Source organism: Chrysemys picta, chromosome 15 (genome assembly GCF_011386835.1).
Source record: "Chrysemys picta bellii isolate R12L10 chromosome 15, ASM1138683v2, whole genome shotgun sequence".
Classification (NCBI taxonomy): domain Eukaryota; kingdom Metazoa; phylum Chordata; order Testudines; family Emydidae; genus Chrysemys; species Chrysemys picta.
The window spans coordinates 15174281-15194417 of NC_088805.1; the positions used below are offsets into that span (position 1 = coordinate 15174281).

The 20137-nt window shown below is 55.4% G+C and overlaps 1 long non-coding RNA gene across 1 annotated transcript in view; it reads right to left on the reverse strand.

Moving 5' to 3' along the window:
- Positions 1–9503: 9503 nt before the first annotated feature.
- The window catches only part of LOC135975761 (uncharacterized), a 32519-nt gene continuing 21885 nt past the window's right edge, over positions 9504–20137 (reverse strand). The window contains exons 3-4 of the long non-coding RNA XR_010592779.1: positions 12278–12414; positions 9504–9882 (exon numbers count right to left, since the gene is read on the reverse strand). This is a non-coding gene — a long non-coding RNA (uncharacterized LOC135975761). The remainder of the gene's footprint in view (positions 9883–12277; positions 12415–20137) is intronic.

Genomic DNA, 20137 nt, shown 5'->3' on the forward strand with positions numbered 1-20137 from the left:
GCATCTGGGATTCGCGGGCATGTGTCTCCTGAATGCAGTAGAACTCTCTGAGCGCTCCCAGGCTCCTGAGAGCCCACACTCCAGCCCCAGTGCGAGCAGGGCCTGAGGCTTGTGAAAAAGGCACCAATGGGAGAGAGAGACAATCTCTGAATAACAGGAATGTTAGGGAGCTGATTCCTGAGGTGAAACGTGCAGGAGCAGGAGGGCTCTGACTGCACAGAGCTGCGCCAAACTCTCAGAGCGATGAGAGAGAGGGTGAAAGTTAGTTAGCACAACCTTGACTTCGTGGTAAGGGCGGCAGTATGAATGCACTGGGCTGGGTTAGATTTGAGATGTCAACAGAACCTCCCCGTTGCTTTTCTCTTTGGGGCCAGCCTGTGGTTTTATTGGCAAGACTGCCAGTAAACATGTCACCCACATGCCCAGCTGCTTAATATTTCCAATAACTGGGCTATGTTTGTCACCTGAAAGTAAGCGTTAGCCCTTGAATGGCACCCCAAAGCCACGAACAAGCACTGATGAATCCTCCCCATGGCTCTGAGAGGCAAATAACTGAGTGTTAAAGTCAACACTTCTCAAATGGGAAAACACAGACCTCATTGGCCAAACCCACCCTCATCTAGAACCCTGTAACTCGAGGGTTACATCACAGATACACACGGCCCAGGGAGATCGTATGACGTGCCCAAGGGTGTGCAGTCAGTGCAGGAGCTGGGACTAGAGCGATGGAGTTCCCGGCTCCCAGGCCTGTCCCCACAGCACTAGCTCTCACTCCCTATTTTATTCCTTCCCCTGGGCAGAGTAAATGCTGCTGAAGGTGGATACCTGCCCGTCTCCCTGGTCTGGATGTGCTGGGAAAGAGGCTCTGAGACTGACAAACGTTTATTGTAACTTCCTCAGCCCTCTTCAGCCACGGACCTGAGGGCTCTCCACAAACCCCACAGCACCTAGAGATCACTGCAGGCTCGATCCAAAACTGATCACAGATTAGACACGAATAGTCAAATCTCATCTGGGATGTGGAAGCTTTATCTTATAGGACTGTAGCTTGTCCCTCCTCCCACACAGCCCCCTCCCTGTGATCGTCAGGGCCAATCAGATGAGAGCAGATGAACATAAAAGAGGAACTTAACAGCTCCTCCCTGAGGAGGGTCAATATAAGGAGCAGACACTGCCAGGCATTGTCAGCAGCTCTCGCTGGGTTTCTCCCAAGGGTCTGAAATCTCCTCACCATGCTCTGGGTTCCCCTAATTGTCCTACTGGGGACGTGGTGCACAGGTGAGAACAGGGGGAGCAGGTTAAATACACAGTAAATCTACTGCTGAAGCCTATTGCACAACCCGTGTTACTAGCGACTGGGGACGGACAGGGAGGGTTTGACAAGTTTCTAACATATTTTTTCCAGGTTCCAGCTCGCAGCTTGTGGTGACTCAGCCGCCCTCAGTGTCAGTGTCCCCAGGAAACACCGTGAAACTCTCCTGCACCACAAGCAGTGGGACCAGCATCAGTGACTACAGTGTGTACTGGTACCAGCAGAAACCTGGGAATACTCCACGATACCTGCTGTATTACTATACAGAGTCCGAGAAGCACCAGGGCTCTGGGGTCCCTGCTCGCTTCTCTGGTTCCAAAGACACGTCCAGTAACACCGGCTATCTGACCATCTCCGGGGCACTGGTGGAGGATGATGCTGATTATTACTGTGATGTGGAGCACAGCAGTGCTCATCACAGTGACACAGTCAGATGGGGAAGTGAGACAAAAACCTCCCTTCCTGCAGCCTGGGCTGTGTGGTGGTGCGTGGGGGACAGAACCGCACAGGCTGCAGTGTTTGGTCTCTGCCTATAACACATCACACAACAGTTGTTCTTCGCAGTGAAGTCCATTTCCTCACTCAGGTGATGCACAGCGCTCCCCTGATTCCTCCTCATGTTCCCTCTGCAGGGGGTCGGGTGGAACATCTCTGCCATTCTCCCGCCTCCTCCTCTCTCTTTTCATGGGGAGGAGGGGAGGAGAACTCTTCCCAGCTCCCTCCTTGCACTGTGTGAATGGCCCTTCCCCGTCTCCCTCCTTCATCTCCTGGTGCAGGACGGGAACTCTCTGCTCAGACTGGCTAAGGGTCATCACCCCCTCCAGCATGAGCAGGGGGAGATACAGCTCCGCTTACAGCCTCAGGAGACATCCCTACTCAGGGCCCTAGAGATCTTGCCAAGAGAACATAAGAACGGCCACACTGGGTCAGAGCAAAGGTCCATCTAGCCCAGGATCCTGTCTCCCTACAGTGACCAATGCCAGGTGCCCCAGAGGGAATGAACAGAACAGGGAATCATCAAGTGATCCATCCCCTGTCTCCCATTCCCCACTTCTAGCAAAGAGAGGCTAGGGACACCAGGACCCTGTATAGTCGGGATTATGTTTTCCAATGTACATTACTTTGCATTTAGCAACATTGAATTTCATCTGCCATTTTCTTGTCCAGTCACCCAGTTTTGTGAGATTCCTTTGTAACTGTTTGCAATCAGCTTTGGACTAAATTAGCTTGAGTAGTTTTGTATCATCTGCGAACTTTGACACGTCACCGATTACCCCTTTTCCAGATCAATTATGAATATGTTGAACAGCACTGGTCCTACCCAGTGGCGTAGCCAGGTTCTAAGTGCAGGGGGAGCAAACATAAAAAAGGCGCTCCCCCTTGGCTCCTCCTCTGGCCACGCCCCCTGGCTCCTCCTCCGGCCACTCCGCGCCCCCCCCCCCCTTGGCTGACTCCTCCAGCAGCGCCGCGCTGCACCCCACCCTCTTGGCTCCTCCGGCCATGCTGCGGCCATGCTGTACCCCTCCTCGGAGGGGCTCGGTCCGGGGGCAGGGGGCAGGCGTGGGGAAGGAGGGGCGGGCAGGTGCTGTTCGCTTCTCCCGGGGGCTGTGGGGAGCGGAGCAGTGGGGCGGGCAGCAGCTGGCAAGATCTCCTCTCCCCGGCAGCTTCCTGCTTCCCTCGGCCCAGGGAAGCCCAGCATTTGCTGAGAGACCCTCCAGAATCCCTGAGCGATTCTCTGGTGCCAGCTCCGGTAACACGGCCACGTTAACCATCACTGGAGTCCAGGCGCAGGACGAGGCTGATTATTGCTGTCAGAGGTGGGATAGTGACAGCAGCTCTTCTCACAGTGACACAGTCAGATGGGGGAGTGAGACACAAACCTCTGTTGTCTAAGGGGCACATTTATTCTCATTCTTTCTGTGACAGTGTGAGGGGCCATTTCCAAGCTGGGATGGAGGCTTTGTATTTCATCTGCCCAGAAACCCTTCTCGGCAGCCTGGGCTCACAGTATGTCTCCTTAGTAACCCCTGAGAGCAATTTCACCTCCCTACATGGGGGAGAATCCTGGCCCCATTGAAGTCACTGGCAAAACTCCAAGATTTCACTCAGGGGCATCCAAAGCAGGGAGCAATGAGGTCTCCTCTTCAATCTCGTTACAGGGAGAAACCAGAATAAGACCAACCCCTGGCTCTGTTACAGCTCTGAACTCTGCCACCTGTTCTGCTGTCCCCCTGGAATGAGGACACCCCTCACCTGGTAACAGGCCAAGGCTGGACACTGATCTCCAAACTTCCAACGTTAGACAAGGTATCTTCTCCTCCCAACCTTGTCTAGAAATCAACAGACACTCTTCCCCTTAGTGGTGAGAGCTGCTCAGTGAGAATAGGGGGATTGACCTGCCTTAGAGATGGCAGGGAGCCAGACACAGGAGGTCACTGTTGACCACTCTGCCTTCCCCAGGACACACTGGGCTTGGGAGCAGCTGCCTCCTCCACCGCAAGGCCACCCCCTCATGCACGCTCCGAGCATTCCCAGCCGCCTGAGCGCCAGCACAGCGGCTCAGGGTGATCTGGGCTGCAGCCTGTGCAAAGCCACCACCTGGCCCCACAGCAAAGATACGAGCTCCCCACCACGGAGCACAGCTTTAAAGGGCTGATTTCTGACAGACCTAACGAGACCAGGAGCAGTCACTGAGCGCACAGAGCTGGGCCAGGCTCTCACACAGGGGAGAGGAACAGAGGGTGTTAGTTGGTGTTACCAAGATCCCATGTAGAGCCGGGCACTCATCAGATCGCGTTAGCAGAGCTTCTCTGCTGCTTTGCTGTGGAGGAACCAAAGGACCTGGGGATGACAGAGAAGGGACTCTGTGCCCCTGCTATTGGCTAACAGAGGGACAGTAAGGTTGTTACTCAAACCCGCCCTCTTCCTGAAATTTTCCAGTAAGTGACAGGACCCTCTGCCTCAGTGGAGTCACCTCCAAGAGGAACAGGAACCAGGAAGAACATGTAACCCGGCCTAGGCCCCACAAGGAGTCAGTGCAGGAGCTGGGACTAGAACGCCAGAGTTCCCGGCTCCAAGTCCCGTCCCCTGAGCACGAGCTCTCACCCCTCCCCTGGGCCAGGTCAGTGCGGCTGAAGTGGGTACCTACCCGGCTCTGCTCCCTGGCGTGGCCGTTCTGGGAAGGGAGATCAAATATTATTAACAACATTACTGTAACGTCTGCAAACCTTGTTCAGCCCCAAACTGAAGACTGCCTGGTGCTGCTTTTTGGCACTACGTGCACCGGACAGCAACCACCGACACCCCGCAGAGCTTATCTGCCTGCCCAGGAATGCAAATATCACAGAGAAGAGCCATATGATCAGCCTCCATGGGAACCAGGCTGAAATGACCCTTCCAGAGACGTGTAAATGGCTTATACCAAAGGACAGTAATAGGCCCTTTTTATCCCCAAAGGGCCTGAAATCTCCTCACCATGCTCTGGGCTCCCCTCATCCTCCTGCTGGGGACGTGGTGCACAGGTGAGAACAGGGGGAGCGGGTTCAATACACATTGAAGTTGCTGCTGGAGTCAATGCACAAACTGTGTCACTAGCGGCCGGGGATGGACACAGTGGGGTTCACAGGCTTCTCCATTATTTTTCCAGGTTCCACCTCGCAGCCTGTGCTGACTCAACCGCCCTCAGTGTCAGTGTCCCCAAGAAACACCGTGAAACTCTCCTGCACCATGAGCAGTGGGACCAGCCATAGCATCAGTGGCTACTATGTGAACTGGTACCAGTAAAAACCTGGGAATTCTCCATGATATCTATTGAATTACTATGCAGAATCTGACAAGGGCCAGGGCTCTGGGGTCCCTGCTCACTTCTCTGGTTCCAAAGACACGTCCAGTAACACCGGCTTTTTGAACATCTCCATGGCCCTCACAGAGGATGAGGCTGATTATTACTGTGCTGCGTGGAGTGGGAGTAGCAGTGCTCCTCCTCACAGTGACACAGACAGATGGGGAAGTGAGAAAAAAAACGCCTCTGTCTTCCCACGCCAAGCCTGTGTTTCATAGATTCATAGATTCTAGGACTGGAAGGGACCTCGAGAGGTCATCGAGTCCAGTCCCCTGCCCTCATGGCAGGACCAAATACTGTCTAGACCATCCTTGATAGACATTTATCTAACCTATTCTTAAATATCTCCAGAGATGGAGATTCCACAACCTCTCTAGGCAATTTATTCCAGTGTTTAACCACCCTGACAGTTAGGAACTTTTTCCTAATGTCCAACCTAATCCTTCCTTCCTGCAGTTTAAGCCCATTGCTTCTTGTTCTATCCTTACAGGCTAAGGTGAACAAGTTTTCTCCCTCCTCCTTATGACACCCTTTTAGATACCTGAAAACTGCTATCATGTCCCCTCTCAGTCTTCTCTTTTCCAAACTAAACAAACCCAATTCTTTCAGCCTTTCTTCATAGGTCATGTTCTCTAGACCTTTAATCATTCTTGTTCCTCTTCTCTAGACCCTCTCCAATTTCTCCACATCTTTCTTGAAATGCGGTGCCCAGAACTGGACACAATACTCCAGTTGAGGCCTAACCAGCGCAGAGTAGAGCGGAAGAATGACTTCTCGTGTCTTGCTCACAACACACCTGTTAATACATCCCAGAATCATGTTTGCTTTTTTTGCAACAGCATCACACTGTTGACTCATATTTAGCTTGTGGTCCACTATAACCCCTAGATCCCTTTCTGCCGTACTCCTTCCTAGACAGTCTCTTCCCAGGAGCCTGCGCAGGCTGCTAGGTTTGGTCTCTGCCTATAGCGTATCACACAAATACGTGTTCTTCACACTACATATCAGCTCCTCACACCCTGTAATGGGATGAGAGCCAGATTAAGACACAGGCACTGTCTATATGCCCAGGCCCAGGGTCCTGACTCTTGGGATGAGATCGGAATCTCAGCCTTCATTACAAGAAATTATTATGGGTTGTTAAGAAAAGCTTGAAGTGTGACTGTAATGTCCCTCATGCCTGTCTGAGTCTGCAGAGAACCTGAACCAGTCGTTTCTAGAACTGTGACCTGACTCACTCATTTTAACCCTGAGAACCTGCTGCTCTGTGGGGCCCTCACTAGCCCCACCCCACCAGAGCACTCTATCCTTTGGGGCCATGGCTGATGCCATCTCGGGGTAGCTCTGCTGGGGTGCTGGCCACATGCAGAGTCCTGTGCTGGAGTGGGTAAGGGCTGAGTCTTCCCTCCCCTGGCACAGGCTCCACCACTCTGCAGACAGGGCTCTGTGCTCCCGTGAGCTGAGAGGCCCATTCTGAGCATTGGAAGGTTCCCCAGCAGACAGCTTTCACATGGCTCGCTCCTGCCCCACCAATCAGGCATTGCTACTGAGAACCCCAGGGGGTGCTGAGGAAAGGGAGACCCGGTGTCACACCCCTGCCTCTCAGGAGGTGGCCAGGTGGCTCAGCTGCCCCCAACTGCTCTTCTTCTGAATCGAATCCTCAAGGGAGCGGGGTGAGCACGGCAGTGATGCCGTTACCAAGTATCCAGAGGACTGTCAATGTGCACTTGCCGTACTGGAGTTGTGCAGAGCAGGGATCGAGCGCTTCAGGGGGGATTTAACCCCAGAAAAAGGGTTTCTTGAGAGTCCCCACTGGGTGCAGCACGAGGCATCGAAGGGCAGAGACGCTCTTCCAGGATATTGTTATTACAGCTAAACTATGGGGAAATTTACAGTTCCTCGGCTCTCAGTTTTGGGGCTCTAAGGTCGTGACATTCAATTTCTACACTGTCCGGTGATGTTTAAAAGTGCAGAGTAAAACTCTGTGCCTCCCGGCCCCTTCCCCAATCCAGCGCCCACTCTGTAACCTGCCCCAAGACCAGGCCCCATCCAACAGCACCCACCCATCCAGCAACCCAGACATGATTACCCCCAAACTGGCCAGGATTTCTTCCTGCAACAACTTTATTTATACAGAGCGGCTCTCCCCTGGGGCCCTTTGCTCTTGGGGAATGAAAGGCAGCAGCAGCCAGTGAGCAGGGAGCTGATTTGCATGAAGGGGCCGTTCTCCAGCTCTTGGGGTTTAAGAGAGAATCGGAGGGTCCCAGCCACAGACCCGTTTACCTCAGGAAGCCGAGTGCGTCTGGATTCCCACCATGGCCTGGGCCCCTCTGCTCCTCACGCTGTTCACTTACGTCTCAGGTATTATAAGTGGGAGAGTTTTTCTCCGTCTCTTTATTCAGGGGATTTTCTCTTCCTCAGGTTCCTGCACGGCCTGTGGTGTGTTAGCTCTTGAAATATTGATTTTATCCCCATGTTTTCTCCTCCTGTCTCAGGTTCTCTCGCCCAGTACGTGCTGACTCAGCCGCCTTCAGTGTCTGTGTCTCCAGGGCAAAATGCTCAACTGACCTGTTCGGGAAACAACATTGGTAGCAAGCCTGTGTCCTGGTACCAACAGAAACCTGGCAGCGCCCCGTTACTTGTTATATATAGTGATGGCAGCAAACCTTCCGGAATCCCTGATCGATTCTCTGCTGCCAACTCCGGTAACACGGCCACGTTAACCATCACTGGAGTCCAGGCGCAGGATGAGGCTGATTATTACTGTCTGGTGAGGGAAGGTAGCACTGCTCACAGTGACACAGGCAGACAGGGAAGTGAGACACAAACCTCTTATCATCAAAGGGGAACATTTAATAGCATTCGTCCTGTGACAGTGTGAGGGGCCCTTTTCAGAGGTGGGGAAGCAGGTATCATATTTAATCTGCCCAGAAATCCTGCCACTACCAGGCAGAGCCTGGGACCACACTGCATCTCCGTAATAACCCTTGTGAACAATCTCACCCAATGCACAGAGCTCTAAAGGACAATGCAGAGAGCGATGGGATCTCGTCCCCATTCCTGTTAAAGGGACAAACTGGACTCATACCCAGTGCCTGGCTCCGTATCAGTGCTCTCATCTCACCTCTTCTCTGATACCCCCGGGAATGAGGACACCCCTCACCTGGTAACAGTCCAAGGCTGAACACTGTTCTCCAAACTTCTACTGCCGAAGTCAGACACGTTCTCTTCTCCTCGCAGCTTTGTCTAGACAGCGACACACACACACACACACACGCACACACACTTCCCCGCAGTGGGAACGGGGGATGGACCCTGGCACTGGAGAAGATCACTTGAGTGTCAGGCTCCTGGAGCCGGCAGCCAGAGCTCACTTTTCCCCACTCTCCATCCCCACGCGCCTTGGGGGCATCTGTGTCCTGCACCCAGGAGAACTCTCAGACCCAGCCCAGCCTCCTGAGATCCTTCACAACAGCCTGCCCACGAGCCGGGGCCGAGGCCTGTGACAAGCCCCACGTGGCACCAGCAGGAAGGAGAAGAGCCTCAGTCTCTGAGTAACGGGAACGTTAAAGAGCTGATTTCTGAGGTGAAAGGCACAGGAGCAGGAGGGCTCTGACTGCACAGAGCTGCGCCAAACTCTCAGAGCGCTGAGCGAGGGCGACGGTTAATTAGTTACCTCCCCAGGGTGAGGGAGGCAGTGTGACTGCACATTGGCCAAACCGGACAGTCTCTATGCAAAAGAATAAATGGACACAAATCTGACATCAGGAATTATAACATTGAAAAACCAGTCGGAGAACACTTCAATCGCCCTGGACAGTCAATAACCGATTTAAAAGTGGCAATTCTTCAACAAAAAAACCTTCAAAAACAGATTCCAACAAGAAACTGCAGAACTGGAATTAATTTGCAAACTGGACACCATCAAATTAGGCCTGACTAGAGACTGGGAGTGGATGGGTCACTACAGAAACTAAATCAATTTGTTAGTCTCTAAGGTACCACAAGTACTCCTGGTTGTTTTTACAAAAACTAAATTTCCCCTTGCTAAATAGTCAAACTTTCTTGTCAACTGTTTGAAATGGGCACCCTTGTTTACATTGGCCTCATTATCACAACAAAAGTCTTGTCAACTGTTGAGAATTGCCTACTTCCAACTTAAATTGAATTGGCTCGTTAGCACTAACCCCCCACTTGGTAAGGCAACTCCCATTTTTTCATATGCTGTGTATTTATACCTCCCTACTGTATGTTCCACTCCATGCATCTGATGAAGTGGGCTGCAGCCTACGAAAGCTTATGCCCAAATAAATTTGTTAGTTTCTAAAGTGCCACAAAAACTCCTTGTTGTTTTTAAAGAAATGCATTTAATAACTTTATAAAATCTTAAGATAAAGAAACAAATAATAATCTAATTTTTACAGCATGAGAAGACTATTTTATAATCCCCAGACATTACCTTCACAGTTATACATAAACATAAGTAAAGAAAACAAATTAAAATCGGAACAATTCAGTCCCCACAGAAATACAGTGAGAAGAAACTGAGAGTTCCCCAAAGTTTAGGTTTTGTTCACCTAAGTCTCAGTTAGAGTCTTTGATCACCAAATCTAGACAGTCTGCTGAGTCTAAAACAACATCTTCCCTCCACTCGCTTGTAGGAATCTTCACTTGTAATCCAGGCAGACTCCAGCCAGTCAGCTGACTGATTAAGCCACCACTCAGTTACCTGTATAGATTTAAGGAAAATCCGATTGCAAGAAAATACAAAACGGAGAATAGCAAACTAGAAATGACTCTTTCCCCATTACTGCATTGAAAGAAAAGTTGGTGACTCGGACTAGTTCAGACAATTTAACTGGAACAGTTTGGCTAAAATCAGAACAACATTCAAAGCATCCAATTAAAATAGAAGTTATTTTTCCCTCCCAATTTCCCCGGGCTATAATTAGCATTGCCCAGGCTGCCCTGTTAGAGGGTTAACAATACACTAACCTGCTGCAAAATGCTTCAGCGTTCGGGACAACAGCCTGCTTCCTGCTCCTCGGCTCAGCTTCTCCCAACCCACACGGGGCACGTGGCCTTCTGCAAAGCGGCTGCCCTGACTGCTGCCCTCCCGGAGTCTGACCCCAGCAACAGGGAACCTACTGGAGCAGACCCAAAACTACCACCCCTAATTCCAGAAGCTTCTGGATGTGGAGTGCTTAATCTAGGGTTACTATACGTCCGGATTTTCCCGGACATGTCCAGCTTTTTGGGCCTCAAATCCCCGTCCGGGAGGAAATCCCCAAAAGCCGGACATGTTCAGGAAAATAGGGAGGGAGGGAGGGCCCGGCGGTGCTCGGCCGGGCCGGGGTCGGTGGTGCTTGGCCAGGGGTGCGGGGCCGGGGCCGGCGGTGCTTGGCCAGGGGTGCGGGGCCGGGGCCGGCGGTGCGGGGCCGGGGGCCGGGGCCAGCGGTGCTCAGGCGGGAGCCGGGGGCCGGGCCGGGGCCAGCGGTGCTCGGCCGGGGGCCAGGCCGGGGCTAGCGGTGCTCGGCTGGGGGCCAGGCCGGGGCTGGCGGTGCTCAGCTTGGAGCCGGTGGACGGGCTGGGGCCGGCGGTGCTCGGCCAGGGGCCAGGGGTCGGTGGTGCTCGGCCGGGGGCCAGGCCGGGGCTAGCGGTGCTCGGCTGGGGGCCAGGCCGGGGCTAGCGGTGCTCGGCTGGGGGCCAGGCCGGGGCTGGCGGTGCTCAGCTTGGAGCCGGTGGACGGGCTGGGGCCGGCGGTGCTCGGCCAGGGGCCAGGGGTCGGTGGTGCTCGGCCGGGGGCCGGCGCCCCAGGGCCTGAGCCGAGCCAGGCGGGAGACGCCGGGGCCAGAGCCTCTTGGCCTGGGCCAGCCAGCCGCCGGAGGGAGCCGCTTGGCCAGACCTGGCCGCGCCGCGTCCCGCCCCAGCCCCAGCCCCAGCTTACCTGCTGCTTCCCTGTTTCAGGCTTCCCGCGAACATTTGATTCGCGGAAAGCAGGGGAGGAGGAGGAGCAGGTGGCGGAGCGTTCAGGGGATGGGGCAGAGTTGGGGCGGGGACTTTGGGGAAGGAGCGGGGACAGGGCAGGGAAGGAGCGGCGTTGGGGCGAGGCTTGGGCGGGGAAGGGGCGGAGTTGGGGCGGGGCCAGGGCCGCGTGGAGTGTCCTCCTTTTTTAAAATTAAAATATGGTAACCCTACCTTAATCTGCCTAGCAACAGTGACCCAGACACAACTCACTCCTACCTCTCCATAGTGGGTCTCTTAAAGAGATATCTCCCTATTAGGCACATGGGTTATACTTGCAACTCTGGTTAAGCCTCATGCAACCTCCCCATTTACATCTCCAGAGCTAGGAGGCCTCCAACCGTCAAAGCTGCCCTTCGCCCTGCCCAGCTCGTGCTGTTACACAGAGTCTCCCAAGTTGTTTTCTTAGGTGATGTCTACCCTGCGCACCTTACAGAGTGGCTGCAGCCGCGCCGGTGTAAGGCGCACGGTGTAGTCGCTCTTTGGTGCAGGGGGAGAGGTCTCCCAGCAACAAAATAAAACCACCTGAACCAGGGGCGGTAGCTCGTCGCTGGGAGAGTGTCTCCTGCCGATGAAGCGCTGTCCACACTGGTGCTTTTCGTCATTAAAACTTTTGTCATTCGGGGGAGGGAGGGGGTTGGTTCACACCTCTGAGCAACAAATGTTTTAACGAGGAAAGTGCCAGTGTAGACATAGCCTTAGTGTGAGCAATCTTTTAGGCTTGGAAGAAATGTTTGTGGTGTGTTGGTTATACAAGGCGAGAGGGAGCTGTGGAAGCTGCAGGAGACTTTGCTGTCTGCCCAGGGCTCTGATCAGAGTCAATTCTTAGGGCAGAGTTGTTTCCTGGCCCCCTGGCCCTGGTGATGGGCTGAGATTCCTGGGAGAAGGGCTCGCCGGGCTTCTCCATTCCAGAACCGGGATATGTGGAAATAAACCGAGCTACACTCAGAATATACCCAGAGTCCACGTCACTGATTGCCCCTTCACTGGGGAGCTGACCTGCAAGGCCCAAACATCTCCCCTGGCTCACAAAGGGCTGACACTGGTGTCAGAAAAGAGACACTGGTGTTATTAAAAGAGGCACCAATACAAACACCTACTGGAAGGGGGTGGCTTCCCTCCATTGGGCTGTGTCAATCCTCATCAAGGCAGGCGCAACTGCGTAAGTAGCAGGGTAATCTTTTCCACAGATGTGAGCAGGCTGGTGATGTGATCAGTCCAGAGAAGAACAAACACCCTGAAAAGGAACAGCGTGAACATTGGAAACAACTGTACACTGGTGATCCCTGCAGCTGTGAGACAGTCAGTAGGGGCAGGGCCGGTGCAACCCATTAGGCGACCTAGGCGGTCGCCTAGGGCACTAACATTTGGGGGGCGGCGACAGTGGCGGCCGGATCTTCGGCCGCCCCAGTCATCGGCGGTATTTCGGGGGCGGGACCTTCCACCGCCTCTGTTGGGGTGGCATTTCAGGGGCGGGACCTTCTTCCGCCTCTGTTGGGGGCGGCATTTCGGGGCTGGCGGCGCTCCTGAGTAGGGGCCAGGGTTCCAATGAGCTCAGCCTAGGGCTGGCTCTAGGTTTTTTGCTGCTCCAAGCAAAAAAAAATTTGGCTGCCCCCCCCCCTTTTTTTGGCTTTTACACATTTGCACTTTTCAATGTTTTTTGTTTGTTTTGTCTTGTTTTTGACAGTTTAAATTAAAAAAAAAATGAAAACAGAGAATTTGTAGTTAGTGAAATAAAACAATTTCCTACTGGTGTACTCATTTACTCACTGGGCCGGCCAAGCAGTGAGTTGGGCTGTGTCCGCCTGGGCAGATCTAGGGCTGCCCCTGTGCCGGAGGCCTTGGCATGGGCAGGACGTCAGCGCCAACCCCAGGGCTCACATGGTCCATGCGGGTCGGACCAAGTCACGCTGCTGGCGGGCTGACCCAGCCTGGCTGTCGCTGCCGAGTAGCCAGAGGGGCCTGGAGCTGCGTGGGAGACACCGAACAGCTCTGCCTCCTGTCTCTCCTTCCCCACGAGCACGCCCGGGGGCTTGGCGCTGCCCTCCGGAGCTGGGCGTCACAGCCCCATGCCAGCAGGAGCAAGCAGTGGGCATGGGGGGGGGACTGCCCCGTCCCTCCAGCCAGGGCACAATCACCTCCACTCCCCCGGTGCCAATCCCAGTCTAAAATGGCTGTAGCAGCCCTGCCCATGGTCCCACATCTTGCTATGCAGTGCGGGGAGAAGAGGAGGTTCTGAGAGCAGGGCTGCAGCCCGGCTCCCACACTGGCCTAGGGCCCTCATGCTGGAGGGGCAGCGGACCCCGGGGAGCCTGACTTGGGGCAGCTTCAGCAACACCCCAGAGTCCTGGGCGGTCACCCCACAGCGTGGCCGGGGACAGAGCCAGCCGGGCAAGGGGCACTGCCTGTAGTGAACTGGGGCGGCTGCGGGGTTCGGCTGCTGGGGCCCAGGGCAGAGCAGCCAGTGATCGCAGGGCAGCGTGCCCAGGCCTCCCGCTCCGTGGGACCCCCGCGAGCTGGCTGCGGGCTCAGCCTGCACAGCGGCACGAGTTCGGCTCAGCCCGGGCTGCTGCTGCTCCCCTCCCCTGTCCTCCCCGGGCAGGAGGCGGCGCGAGGGGGAGGAGGAGGCGGAGGTGGGGACAAGCAGAGGAGGAGCCCACAGCCGGCACTGGAGGAGCGGCCTGCCCGGCCGCCATATTCCACCACCATCCAGGTGCTCTGCGACTGGGGCAGGGCCGCACTACCAGCTCCTGCCTGAGGGGGGCTGGCCACTGACCGTGGGAAAGCGGCAGGGACACGCTCCCCACTGAGCCGGCTCCCCCTGCCCTGCCACACAGACCCGGCAGCACCCGGTCAGAAAACAACAGGGTGGTCAGGATCCAGCCCAGGACGCTGCCTCAGGTCGGAGCTCAGGCCCCAGCATTATGCTGCCCCTGGTAATTTGCTGCCCCAAGCACCTGCTTGTTTTGTTGGTGCCTAGAGCCGCCCCTGAGCTCAGGATATAGGGCCTGATCTCTTGTGAAATGCTGGAAGGACTGATCATAGTAATAGCAACACTGACCACCAGGGGGCACTCTTCACCTATCCAGTCCTGGAGCTGGGAGTCTGGATTACAGCAGCAGTGCACAGGGGTCAGGCTACAAACTGCTGGGATAGAGACATCTCTGGGCTTGGGGCTTTTCATACTCCAACAACTTTCCCCTTTCTAATGTGACCCTGGAGGACACTGTGCTTTAGATTCTCACTCCCCAGCCCCCCCACTCCCCCCTCTGCTCCCAGTGCCCCGGAGCAGGGGGCTCAGACTGGCAGTCTCGTTTGGAACGGCTGGGGGGTCATGACAAGATCACCAAAACCCAGCGGCTGCTCTAACCTGGGAGGGGGACGCTAAGGGGAGAGAAACAGAAATTCTCTCCCTCTTCTGCTGCCACATTCCCATCCCGCTGCCCAAACCACGTCCTTCTGCAGGGAAAGCCACTAAAAGCCGTCAGGAGCAGCGGCCTCACTCACCATGGGCCCCATTGCTCACAGTATCCTTAGCTGGTTCCTCAACATCTTTCAGTGCATTTCCCGTGAGCAGTGTGCAGTGCAGAAGGGTTTCAGCCCTCCCCCATCCCTTTCCAGCAGTACGTCCCTCAGCAGCATCTTCCAAGAGCACCATGACCACCCAGACACACGTCCATCACCCAGCGGCAGCTATATTGTCCACTGCCAAATCCCATGCCAACACCACGCCCCAGGCACCAAAAGCCATCTGTCCACACCAGCTACACCTCTCAGAGACACCTGCACAACCTCCATCGCAACAAGTCCCAGCAGCCACCCCAAACAAGCCATAGTTTCTTACAGCTGCAAAATATTGTGGGTCAGGGTCATGACAAGAAACCCAGCTAGCTTTGCAATGTCAAGCAGACAACGTTGGAGACTCCTCGCTCCAGAGGGAGTGCTCCCAATGGTAACGGTCTGAGCAGACACAGCCCCTCACCCCCAAGATAAGCTTCATTTTTCCTTGCAAATGAAAAACTAACCAATTCTCAGGTCTGTCTGTAGCTGTGTCTGAGGGGAGGGAGGTGCCAGCTGCAGCCAGTGAGCAGGGAACAGATTTGCATGAAGGGGCCGTTCTCCAGCGCTGGGGGTTTAAGAGAGAATTGGAGGGTCCCAGCCACAGACCCGTTTGCCTCAGGAAGCCGAGCGCATCTGGATTCCCCACCATGGCCTGGGCCTTTCTCCTCCTCTCGTTGCTCACTTACTGCTCAGGTGCGGCGAGGGAGTGGGGCTTATCTCAGTCTTCCAATCAAAGGGGACTTTGATTTTAAAGCCATTTCTCCCATTGCTTCCCCAGGCTGCTGGCCCAAAGCTTTAATCATCATTTTATCCCCATGTTTTCTCTCCCTGTTGCAGGTTCTCTCGCCCAGTACGTGCTGACCCAGCTGCCTGCAGTGTCTGTGTCTCTAGGACAAAATGCTCAACTCACCTGCACAGGAGAAAAAGTTGACAAACAGTATGTGCATTGGTACCAGCAGAAACCTGGCCACGTTCCCGTACTCGTTATATATAAGGATAGTGAGAGACCCTCCGGAATCCCTGAGCGATTCTCTGGGGCCAGCTCCGGTAAAACAGCCACATTAACCATCACTGGAGTCCAGGCGCAGGACGAGGCTGATTATCACTGTCAGAGTGGGTTCAAAGATAGTAGTAACACTACTCACCCTCACAGTGACACAGCCAGATGGGGAAGTGAGACAAAAACTGCCCGTTGACACGGGGGATCATTTATTCCCCTTTTTTCTATGACACTCAGCATTGCAAAGCTAGCTGGGTTTCTTGTCATGACCCTGACCCACAATGTTTATGGCTGCAAGAAACCCTGGCTGGTTTGGGGCTGTGTCCGATGGGAGTGCTCTGAACGGTAACAGTCTGAGCAGAGACAGCAGTTTGGGAGCCCCGCACCCCCTAGATGAGCTTCATTTTTCCTTGCTACCGGAAAACAAAACAATTATTGGGTCTCTCCGTAGCTGTCTCTGAGGGGTCTGATCAGCCTGGTTAGTGTGGAGAAGGACATCCTTAAAGGAAGAGGGTGAAAGCTGGAAGGGACTGGCTAGCGATGTTACCTACAGCCCTGGAGAGCCAGGGACATGATTCTGGCAAGTGTGACGCTGGCCACTAGGGGGCAATGTTAATCTGTGGGAGCCGACCCCACTGCAGGGAGTGGCTGTGAGTGCTGGTGTGCACCAGCCCTGGGTGTTGGGTGAGGTGCGTGTGCCACACGCTCAGAATCAGGGGCTGTCAGCGCCCAGCACCAGACCCTTCCGGCTCCAGCCCACAAACACTCACACTCTGCGGAATAACAAAGGACGCTGTGCGAGGGCTGCCAGGAATAAACGGGGTCATCACACTTGGCACAATGGTTATGCATTTAGGGATGACTAACAAGAATTTTAGTTATAAGCTGGGGACGCATTGGTTGGAAGTAAAGGAAGAGGAGAAGGACCTCGGAGTCCTGGTTGATCGCAGGATGACTATGAGTCGGCAATGTGACGTGGACGTGAAAAAAGCTAATGCGGTCTTGGGATGCATTAGGCAAGGTATTTCTAGTAGGGATAAGGAGGTGCTGGTTCTGTTATACAAGGCACTGGTGAGACCTCATTTGGAGTACTGTGTGCAGTTCTGGTCTCCCATGTTTAAAAAGGATGAATTCAAACTGGAACGGGTACAGAGAAGGGCCACTAGGATGATCCGAGGAATGAAAAACCTGTCGTATGAAAGGAGACTCGAGGAGCTCGGTTTGTTTATCTTAACCAAAAGAAGGCTGAGGGGGGATATGATTGCTCTCTTTAAATATATCAGAGGGATAAATACCAGAGAGGGAGAGGAATTATTTCAGCTCAGTACTAATGTGGACACGAGAACAAATGGATATAAACTGGCCGTCGTGAAGTTTAGGCTTGAAATTAGACGAAGGTTTCTAACCATCAGAGGGGTGAAGTTCTGGAACAGCCTTCCGAGGGAAACAGTGGGGGCAAAAGACCTCTCTGGCTTTAAGATTAAGCTTGATAAGTTTATGAAGGGGATGGTTTGATGGGATAATGTGATTAGTCAATAGGTCAATAACGTGCCATCGCTGGTAATTAGTAACAATGGTCAGTGATGGGATATTAAAAGTTACTACAGAGAACTTTTTCCGGAGGGTCTGGCTGAAGAATCTTGCCCGCATGCTCGGGGTTCAGCTGATCGCCATATTTGGGGTCGGGAAGGAATTTTCCTCCAGGGTAGATTGGCAGACGCCCTGGAGGTTTTTCGCCTTCCTCCGCAGCATGGGACAGGGGTCGCTTGCTGGGCAGGGGTTGCTTGCTGGAGGATTCTCTGCAACTTGAAGTCTTTAAATCATGATTTGGGGACTTCAACAGCTGAGTCAAGGGAGAGAATTATTCCAGGAGTGGGTGGGTCAGCTTTTGTGGCCTGCATCATGCGGGAGGTCAGACTAGATGAGCATAATGGTCCCTTCTGACCTTAAAGTCTATGAGCCTATGAGTCTATGAGACGGCTTAACGGTACAAAGAAAAGATGAACCAGCAGCTCCTCCCTCATTCCCGTGGGGCGGCCGGGCCAGACCTGAGCAGGGCTGTGACCCGCTCACTAGGGGCCAGGTTCTAGTTCCCAGAGTGAGGAGCCAGGCCCAGCCAGCCCTGTGAAATACGGAGTTTGTGCGTTAAATCGGGACAGTCCTGCGAACCATGGGATTGATGTAAGGTCTGCGAATATCAACTGACCTCATCCAGCTCCCGCTCCGAAACTAGCCCAATTCCACTCCCCATGTAACAGCACCCACCCATCCAGCACCCACTCCGTAACCCTCCCCTACACCAGCCCCCATGTAAACGTCCGGTGCGGGGGTCGGGCCCTCTCAGGGGCCGTCGGGGGCCAGGCCGCCTCACTACACGGCCTGGATCGGTCTCAGGGTTCCGCCCCTCTGGCAGGGACTAGGCCAAAGGTACACGGCCTCTGCAATGAGCTCCTGCTCTCCGTCAGGGTCCGGCAGTAACTCAGGCCCGGGCTCCGGTCCTCACTGCCGGAGCTGGGGATTACAAGTCAGTCAAGCCCCCGCGCTAGCTCAGGGCGGGGCAATAAACAATAGTTCGGGTGCTCAGCTCCGTGGATCAGGAGCTGAGCCCTGACAAACTCAGGACGTCCTAGGCCCTTATTCAGGGGAGGGCAACCCCCAATAGTCCAGGGCGCTCAGAACCTTCCTTCAGGCTGAGCAGTAAAGTCAGGGGTTCAGGCCCGGCCCTCAATCAGGGCGGGGCAGCACACAATAGTCCAGGGGGCTCAGAACCTTCCTTCAGGCTGAGCAGTAAAGTCAGGGGTTCAGGCCCGGCCCTCAATCAGGGCGGGGCAGCACACAATAGTCCAGGGGGCTCAGAACCTTCCTTCAGGCTGAGCAGTAAAGTCAGGAGTTAAGGCCCGGCCCTCAGTCAGGGCGGGGCAACAAACAATAGTCCAGGGGCTTAGGACCTTCCTGCAGGCTGAGCCCAGGCAGAGTTAGTAGGCCCAGGCCCTCAGTCAGGGCGGGGCAACAAACAATAGTCCAGGGGCTCAGGACCTTCCTGCAGGCTGAGCCCAGGCAGAGTTAGTAGGCCCAGGCCCTCAGTCAGGGCGGGGCAACCACCAATAGTTCAGGGGCTCAGGACCTTCCTGCAGGCTGAGCCCCAAACAGAGTTAGTAGGCCCTGGCCCTCAGTCAGGGCGGGGCAACAAATAATAGTTCAGGGGTTCGGGCTCAGGTCTGGGTATCAGGAACTGAGCACGGACAAACTCGGGACGCCCCAGACCCTCAGTCAGGGTGGGGCAACAAGCACTCCTTCAGGGCAGCAAACAATAGCTCAGTTGCGGTGCCAGAGCGCTGGCTGGAGGGGGAGGCTGCCACCCGTTAAGTGGGGTGGCAGGGGGGACACAGGCCCACCCACTCCACTGTGTCCCAGCCCGGGGCCCTAAGAGCGGCAGTTAGTCTGCCGCTGTGTCGGTGGGGTCCTGACCGCAACACACCGACATTGGCTCCTCTGCTGTAGCCAGACTGGGGTCAGCTACCCCCGGGCTGCTTTCCATTTCCCCCTCCATTGGTACCTGCTCCTCGCCGGGCTCGACAGCGGGGTCCCACACCATGGGTTCCTCAGCTCGCAGAGGGTCGTCTGGGTCGGGTCGCTCCTCCGGTCTCCGGTCAGGGGGGCGCTCGGGCCCCTCCTCGGGGTACCGTGCTCGGGGCAAGTGCGGCCAGTCTACGTCAGGGTACCTTGCTTGGGGAAGGCTTGGCCAATCCGCGTCGGGATACCTGGCTCTGGGGAGGTCCAGTCGGCCGGCGTCCGGGTATCTGGCTCTGGGGAGGCTCGGTCCGTCCGCGTCGGGATACCTGGCTCTGGAAAGGCTCGGTCTAGCCGGAGCTCGCACCGGCACGTCTGGCCTCTCCGGCCGCTGGGCTCTAACTGAGGGCTGGGGCCTGGCTCTTATACTTCCTGTCCCGCCCCTTGACTTCCGGGGGGCGGGAACAGGTGGCGGTGGCTCCGCCCACTTGGGTGCCAATTCAGGCTCCTCTCCCTCAGGGGCCGTCGGGGCCCAGGCCGCCTCACTACAGGTTGCAGGAGCTCTCCGTGCTCCCTTCTCCCTCTGGCCTTTCCTGGCCCTCTCCAGCTGCTGCTTGCTGCTCTCCTTGTTGCTGCCGCTGCCGCTGCTGCTGCGTGAGTGAGTGAGTGCGGAGGGGGGGGCCTTGCCGGCCTGCCCTCCCCCTCGCCCTCGCCTCCGGAGGGAGAAGCATCGGCCCCCCAACGCCAACACCGATACCATCTGGGGGCCCACCTGCCTGCTTGCTTGCCTGCCTGGCTGGTTGCCCGGCCGGCTGACTGCCGCTCGCTGCTGCTGCTGTTCCTGTGTGGGAGCCGCTGCCTCCGTCGCGGAGTGCGAAGAGACTGCGTC